General features: G+C 36.1%; 1 pseudogene; it reads left to right on the plus strand.

Annotated features, from left to right (window-relative positions):
- Positions 1–1,476: 1,476 nt before the first annotated feature.
- On the plus strand, positions 1,477–1,626 carry LOC120223584 (annotated as a pseudogene).
- The last annotated feature ends 6,280 nt before the right edge of the window (positions 1,627–7,906 follow it).

Raw genomic sequence — 7,906 nt, forward strand, 5'->3', positions numbered from 1 at the left:
TTATGTGTATAAAAATTACAAACTTAAGAGACATTGACCCTAACATACCCCTAATGAAAAATTTCTTCATTGGAATTCCTAGAAGGTGGTCATCTTGTTCTGCTACAATACCTCCCAAGTAAGGGGTGCTCAGACCTCAAAAGGTGGTCCTCTTTAGTTTCTGTATAATGGAAAACTTTCTGTTATGGAACTTAATCTAGCTCCTTCTGTGTTACATCTTTCCATCCTTCGGGAGCATATTTCTGATTTTTGATTTCTCATTTTTTTGTGTGGAAAATGACGGGAACACTAATCTCCTGTTCCCAGGGTTCCAACATTAAGTATTTGAACTGCTTTGCTCCAAACTATGCTCACTCCCTGAATGACCATATAAGAAAACAAAGTACCTATTTCTGAGTTCTGTTCAAAATCAAAATCCTAATATGTTCATAATAATCCATTCATGATTTGATAGCAAAACAATACATAATTGCAAAGTGTACAGCAAATGAAAACTTTAAACGTTTCCTCTTACATATTGGTCATAAGAACAACAACTTGAGACTTCCTTACTATTCAGATGGCTGTTCTCAAAGTGTAGGCTGAGGAGCTTCTCAGGGTATCACTGTTTTACAATAGTACTAACACGTTACAGTATTTGCTTTCTTCACTGTGGACGTCTGAACCAATGGTGCCAAAGCAATGGGAAGTAAAACGGCGTTAGCATGAATCAAGCTGTACTGGGAGTCACTGTGTTCTCCCTGCCACACATTCACAGTAAAAGCTGCCTGTATCATTTAAGAATATCCTTGATGAAGCAGTAAGAATTATTAACTTTAGTCAGTCTGGACCCTTAAACACATATCTTTAAAATATTCTTTCTGATGAATTGGGAATTACACATAAGACACTTTCACTGCAAATTTCTAACTCTCTCAAAAAATAAAATACTTGTGCTATCGAAAGAAAAAAAAAACTTGTGCCATTCCTTGAATTATGAGCTGAACTAGCCATTTTTTTTCATGGAACATTATTTATACTTGAAAATATAACTGACACACTATGGTTATTCAGATGTGGGTATTTGGCAGACATTTTCTTGAAAGCGAATAAAATGTGTCTATCGCTTTGAAGATACAACTGACAGAGTTTGGTTGCCAATAATATTTGAGATTCCAAGTGAAAATTAGTATTGAGGAAGCTTGTATTTGCTATTGTGATCTTGACCGCTTCCCAATACGTAAAGACTTTACTGATCAGATTGGTAGTGATCTTAATAAATGTGATTTTCTGATGTTGTGCAATGAAATGTGTTAACATTTGGAAGATTTGCAGAATACAAAGTGTTTTAAAAATCATCACTGCTTGGCGATACAAACTCATGCATGAACCAAATAACAATCTATAGTTCAATGGATTTCAATGATTAGAATATAACAAATTTCTTATTGTAATTCCAGATTCTACAGTACAGCTAACTTTTACGAAATCACTACTGTATTGTGTGAAAGGAGAGAAGGTTAGTACTCCTCCTGACAAGGATGGAATATCCCTTGGGCCTGACAACATGACAACATGCATGAGGTAAGGAAATTACTACTTAATGAGTATTGGTGTAATAACAAAGAAGAATAACCACAATTATTAATCCTTTAGTATTCATACATATCTCTGTGTGAACTGAATTTTCTTCACTACTTAAACCAAAACAACATCCTATAACAGGTTGAATGCGGAAGAGATATGGGAGTCTGACTATCTTATACTGAGCCAGGTATTTGAGAAAACCAGAAAACAAAACAATAAAAAACAGAATCACTCTTCTGTTTTTTTTTTTTTGTTTGGGGAAAAATAGTTAATTTTTAATAAAAAAATGTTAACATGTAATGAGGTCATCACTTTTTATCATTTTAAAATGACCTGATGAATAAGACATTTTACATGTATTTAAATTTTGACTGCATTAAATGTTTATAAACGTGATATATATCATCCTAAGCTCTTTGACTGGCCCCAAAACACATAAGAGTTAAAGGGGACTTAAGACAAAAACAGTTGTGATTGATGGTACTAGGGATATTCTGGTGAAAGATTACAGCAAACCATACCCTCATTCATTCCAAAAGATGGGCAAAAAAAAAAAAACCCCAAAACAAAACAAAACCAATGTCTTCATTCCCACTAATAACCAATAGTATTGTATTCACACTTTATTAAGCTATTTTATTTTATGCCTCTACACATCTTGCACATGATCAATGCTAGAATTGTACTGCCCTTTGTGTAAAGTGGAACTTGAAGCCTTTACAAAAGGGTACCAAACTCCATGGAACACTTGCAGTGTTTTTATCTGTTACTTTTCTTGATTTTGATAAAAAACAATTAGTCATTCATAACTGCAGATATATTGTCCTAGAGTTTAAAATAAATAACTGCTTAGGATTCTCTTTCTCTGCACCACCCCGTTCATGCTTGTTGTCTTTCTCTGTCTCTTTCAAAATAAATAAATAAACTCTACAATGAAAAAGGGCACCTAGGTGGCTAAGTCGGGTAAGCATCCAACACTGGTTTTTGCTAAGGTCATGATCTCATAGTTCATGGGATTGAGCCCTACATCAGCTCTGCACTGATTTGGGATTCTTCCTCTCCTCTCTTTCTCCCCCCTCTCCTGCTCTCTCTCTCTTTTTCCTTCTCTCTCAACATAAATAAATAAACATTTAAAACAGAAGGTTTTTCCCAGTTGGCTGTCCTCTCACGTCTATCAATAACTAGTATCATTTTATAGACTTTTTCACTAAAATTGAAATGACATGTACCTGAAAAAGTTTAAACTGATCAAAAATAACTGATGAAATTAATGGAATAATTACATATTTCTGTGGTCTCAGACTTTTAAAAAGAAAGAAAAAAACTGAAGTAGTCAAAAATGAGAGTAAGTTGTTCCAAAGGTGAGTCTGAAATTCTCTCTGATCTAGTTTTAAATGCCTCAAAGACGGAAAATAAGTAAGGGCGGTGGAAAAAAGAAAAATCACTGCCAATCCACCACCTATAGATAACCACTATAAATATTTGGGGTATGTCTATTGGGGTGCCTGGGTGTCTCAGTCACTTAAGCGACTCATTCTTGATTTTGGCTCAGGTCATGATCTCACAGTTCGTAGGTTGGAGCTCTGCACTGACAGCGTGGAGCCTGCTTGGGATTCTCTCTCTCTCTTCCTCTCTTTCTGCCCCTCCTCTTTTCGTTCTCTCTCTCTAAGTAAATAAATAAACTTTAAAATAAAAAAGGACACCTGGGTGGCTTAGTCAGTTAAGCATCAGACTTTTGATTTCCACTCAGGTCATGATCTCGTGGTGGTAGAATCCAGCCCCAAGTTGTGTTTCACCGAGTATGGAGCCTGTTTGGGATTCTCTCTCTCTCTCTCTCTCTCTCTCTCTCTCTGTCCCTCCCTCACTCATGCTGTATGCTCTCTGTCTCTAAAATAAACATTAAAAAATTAAAAAGAAAAAAAGAAAAATTAAAAAATAAATAGCTCTTTAGACTTGTTGACATTCATAAATAGAGCATGTAAATATTGCATAATTTATCTGGGTAATTATCAAGACCTTTCCCATCTTCAAGGAAGACATCTTGGAAGATAATTTAGAGATTGTTCCATGTTTATTTTTTTATTTTATTTATTTATTTATTTTTAAATTTAATTTATTTTTTATTTTATTACTCATGTTTATGAGTAATTAACATGAGTCAGGAACTGTCCTAAGTACTTTATATACTCACTTTGGTTCTCAAGATCTGTAAAAGGCAGAACTGTATTCAAACCCAGAGAGCATGATTTTCACCCCAAGCTCCTGACCATATTTTGTTACTTTTCATTTGGTTCAATTCCTAAACTCCCCCACTTGCCACTTTTGTGCTTTACAGATGAATCTATTGTTGCCCTTAGGATACTTTCTTGCAATTCGTTTCTTTGTTTTTATCTCTGCTAATCAACTTCTTGCTCCCTGAAGGAAGGAACTATGTCTGAATTCCCACCACATAGGAAAATCCATTTTTGCTGGGTTGAATTAATACCATGTTAGATTGTAGAAGCTGAGCAAATTTAAATCACTCGCCCATTCCATCAGTGTGTAGTGTTAGGATCTGAATCCAGACCTCCCAACCTAACTTTGTATAGTAAACATTGCAATTAACTGCTTCTCAAATATGCACCTAGATATTTGTTAGAAATGCAAATTATTAGCTTTCTCTCCTTACCACACCCTACCTTACTGGATAAGATCCTGTAAAGGTAACGCCCCAAATCTCTATTTTAATAAGCTCTTATTGTGATTCTGATGCACATGAAAGTTTGAGAATCATTCTTCTAAGTGAAGAAACCTAGAGGTTTAATAGAAACAGAATGGTTGACTCAAAATGGAGTATAATAAAACCATTCCTTTGATTTGCTGTGTGATTAGGTTTATAAAATATCCTGCAGAAAATGAAAATATCAAGCAAAATCTCATCTGGAGTGGTTGTTTTCATTTTGGGAAAAAAAAATCCAAAACAATTTGCCACTCCTTCAAACAACCAGTCACTGAATTAATAATGATTAAGTTCACTCAAAAATTCAGTGAAGAAAAGACTTCATTGGCTAAATAAGTATGCCTACCTGGAGGAACCAAATCAAACAAATGAAATTTCCACTTAGCACGAGGTATAGTTTTTACTGAAATACAAAGGTGCATGGCCTCCGGACTTGTGGTGCTAGTACCAACTCACACTTAGGGACTCTGTGCAAATTCTAATCATGATGACAGAAGAAACAACTAGAACCAACATTTGTGATTCCTTTATAATGACAGGTAGATTTTTAAAATTCCCCTAAAAATTACAAATATTAGATTCAATTGATTTGCAGACACTTTGGAATAATATGTGCTACAACATGTGAATATTGTAACTAAAAAGAAAAAAAGCATAAGGATTTGAGACCCTTTCCCACTCAGTCCTTTTTTTTTTTTTTTAACAATTCCTCTTCCCTTACTGTCTGCTGCTGAATTTAAAAAATAGCTAAAGGATTTCCTCTCTTAAATAAATCTCTTCTCTTTCTAGCTATATATTTATAAAGTCTTCTGAGAATTAGTTTAGCATAATAGCTTGAGATATTCAGTATTTGATATAGGTAGTATTAATATGAAAAATTCTCAGTACTCTCCTTATATATTATATATGAACATATATATATTATAAATAATGATTTATTAGATATTCTCTCTTAATTCCTTAGTTTCTCTTCTGGAATATCAAGAAAGTGTATATTGCTAAGTTTGTGTTTTTTTCCCCCCTCCCCTGACATTATAGTCTTGCTTTTGAACAGACTAGAGGACATATTAATAGCATGGCAAATTTAACAGTAAGAGCTTGAATTCAGTCTGGATTGAGGAGCAAAGATGGAAAATTGTTTAAATCAAATATTTAACCCCTCTACAGAATGTAAAATATCCTTCCCACGGTATGCTGGGATCTTCATTTTAACTCACAGCTCTTCCTACAATGAAGACTCATCTCATAGATTATAGTAAATATAATCACAGGAGGTTTTGTTTTTGTTTTGTCTTTTTTGAATAGAAAAATAATATGTCATTGTACTGTGATCACTTTGCTAAAACACTCAACATTTCAGAGTAAAACATCTCTTACCGTATTCATGACATACCGTATTTTCTTTCTATTTATTTATTTATTTTGCTTTATATTATCCTGATCTCTGTGTACTATTTTATTTTCCTCTTAAGTATCTGACCAAAGTAACACAAACATTAGATACAATCAGGCTGTGTAACCCCTCTCTCCTACCTGTCATTGGTAGCTTTTAACAGCCAGTAGTGAAAATTCAAAGTCAAACCATTTAACTCTAAGTATATGGAAATTAATTTCCAGGGAATAGATATTTTTATTATATGAGCAAAAGGCGTAGTTTTACACTGACAACAAGGATGAAGATGTAAATATGTAATGGTGGTAGCTGTGTATATATCACATGTATGTATTGATGGTTAAGGCATCATAAAAATCTTTCTAGATTTGTACATACAGTAATATATAGATTTTAAGGAGAAGGAGAATATAAAATGAGAAAGTATACAGTTTAATGTTAACTGGAGCCCTCTTAGTTAAATGGGTGCCAAAACAAGTTTCAAAATATTTCAAAAACAGCTGCCAGCATGTAAAGATTTTAACTGAAAGAGTACAGTAATGAAATCTGAATTACTAATGAGTGAATAAACTTATATTTTGCTTAAGGTCCTTAATGAACATGGAGATAAGCAGCTCCAATAAGGAGTTTGTCGCTCATGCATGCAAACCCAACTTCTGGAATTGCACATTTAAAGACAAAATATTGAAACAGATTTATATGCATTCTAAGGCAACCTATTGTGCAAGCCTTCTTCAAGTATTCTGTGTATTTCTGTTTTGGAAAAGAAAGTTTCTGGAGGCCAGGAGCTATACTAATTCTCTTAAATATGGGGTTGACAGCTTGGAACTTTGAAGTTGAATGTACTCATTAAACTCTCTTTTAATAAAATAAAATATAATTGAAGTGAGCTTCAGCATGTCTAGTCTTAACCGTCTAACAACAGATCTCACATATTCTTTCTATTGGGACAATTTTGCCCTTTAGGCTTTCAAGAAAAACTTGCCCTCCAGAAGGGAAGTGAAGCCGAGCCACACATTTCCAAACCAACTATTCTGTAAAATAAGTAGTTCATAAAATACAATCGCTGTTTTTTTTTTTTTTCTATTCATAGATTTGTGTTGAAACAAAGAAGAACCACGATATTGGATCATTGGTTAAATATTTGTGTTTCCCAGATTGCACACAATTAAATATCACTGTTGGTTATACAGAAACACTTTAGAAGGGAAAGTCATCTAAAAAATCTGCTCTTTTGGCCAAACAGGGTTTCCCGCTTTGGCACATTGGGAGTGCCTCTGGATCAATGAGATCTAGCTTGGAATATAGCATTATGCTACTGGAGTCAAAGTACACATGCAAGCTGGACCTGCTTGCTGGAAGCCTCCATCAACTGGCTGACCTAGATATCAGGTGACAGGCCCAGCATCACCCCACAATGGGCCAATAATTCAGACAAATGCTATTTTAGAGAAAGCCACGGCCTGGCCTGGATCTGTGTTCATTTTTAGCCTGATTCCTCAGCTATTTACTTGGCTTCCTTTGGTCAACAGTACTGCCTGCCGGCCTTGACCTCTGCTGTCAGAGGAGAACTTTCCCCAACCCCTGAAACATTCCTGACCTCTCTAGAATCGCAATGAACTCCCATTTCTTTCAACTGGAAAGCCAGCTTGGAGTCGAAGGATGTCTTTTGAGATCTCTCGCTTCAGATCCGGCCCTGAGGATGAGAGATAGGGAGGAGAGGACTCAGAGACCAAGTCAACCAGCATCGCCTGGCCGAGGTGCTCCTACAAGGACCTACATCTGTGACCAGATCCTTACAAGGCGGCTATCCGTGGACTCAGTCCATTCACTCTCTCAACACCCACCCCACCCCTTTCAACAACCTTGAGCTTGGCCTCTGAAAAGCAAGTATCTGCGAATGAAATGCCGCGAAACTAGAAAATGACCCCTTTCCAGGAAGAAGGAGTCAGGACCTGGGTTAGGTCTTCAACTAACTCTTGGGAGTCTTAGCACACGCCACAGATGCTCATTACGATTCTTTTTACGTGCAACATGTGGGGGACGAAGCAGTTTCATATCTCCTGGTATTATCTGCCGTCCAAAGCATTTTCTTTGAGAGGAAAATGGAAACGCAGCTGCGCCGTGGGCCCGGCCAGCGAGAGCTGGGGCTCCCTCCCTCTGTCTCCCTGTGGCTGCCGGGCTGCCGGGCGCGGGAGGCTCCTCCGGAAACTGACTCGGGTTAGGGG

The sequence above is a fragment of the Hyaena hyaena genome, unplaced genomic scaffold, assembly GCF_003009895.1.
Source record: "Hyaena hyaena isolate Hyena2069 unplaced genomic scaffold, ASM300989v1 scaffold_1012, whole genome shotgun sequence".
NCBI lineage: Eukaryota > Metazoa > Chordata > Mammalia > Carnivora > Hyaenidae > Hyaena > Hyaena hyaena.